Genomic DNA, 789 nt, shown 5'->3' with positions numbered 1-789 from the left:
TCTTGCTTGTATATTAAATCACTAAGTTAGTGTCTTGAGCTCGTCCTGAGGGCATGTAATAGTAAAAATGCACTGGGGCTGAGACAACTAACTTAGGTTGTGTTTTTGGAATGATTGAATTTGATGAGATCCTATGGCTATTCACTCACTTGAAAGTATATTGAGAGTTGGGGCTTTACTTAATGATTTTGAATACTAAGTTAGTGTCTTGAGCTCGTCCATTGGACTTGGCATGATAGAAATGCATTGGGGCTGAGACGACNCGACTAACTTAGGTGATGTTTGTTGAAATAACAAAATTGTAAAACCTTGATTAAAAGATTTAATGGACTAACTTCGGTTAGTGTAGTACATGCATTGCATTCGTGTAGTTGGAGAAAATGGAAAGATACGATGATAGAAATATCATTGGGATTTGGATAGAGGCGGCAATGACGGTGATTCGTCAAGAAGCCTTGAGGGGTTGCTTAGGTGGGATAGTCTAGTGAGCGTCCGAGTTCATTACCCGTATGACTAGTATAGTCCTACATGCAAACTAAGTGGTCTCTGACACCCCCTTGCGCATTTCATGATCGGTAGAGAGGAATCCTGAAACGGACTGGGCTTACCACGTAAGCACCTGTGATAGAGGTAATTGGAAAACATGTGATATTGTTACTTGCCGTTGTTAAGGATATCTGTACTCCCGGTTGCTTTCCCACTAAGATCTTGGCCTTCGGGTATTGTAACTTTGGTGGTGATTGGTTGGTGAATTGCATATTGCATTGCATGAAAGATATATTAATTGTG

At 40.5% G+C, this 789-nt stretch overlaps 1 long non-coding RNA gene across 1 annotated transcript in view; it reads left to right on the top strand.

Moving 5' to 3' along the window:
• The window catches only part of LOC109335705, a 1,726-nt gene that overhangs the window by 482 nt on the left and 455 nt on the right, over positions 1–789 (top strand). The gene's annotated exons all lie outside the window — the stretch shown is intronic.

Source organism: Lupinus angustifolius, chromosome LG20 (genome assembly GCF_001865875.1).
Source record: "Lupinus angustifolius cultivar Tanjil chromosome LG20, LupAngTanjil_v1.0, whole genome shotgun sequence".
NCBI classification, from domain to species: Eukaryota; Viridiplantae; Streptophyta; class Magnoliopsida; order Fabales; family Fabaceae; genus Lupinus; species Lupinus angustifolius.
This window is presented reverse-complemented; position numbering and strand designations above follow the sequence as displayed.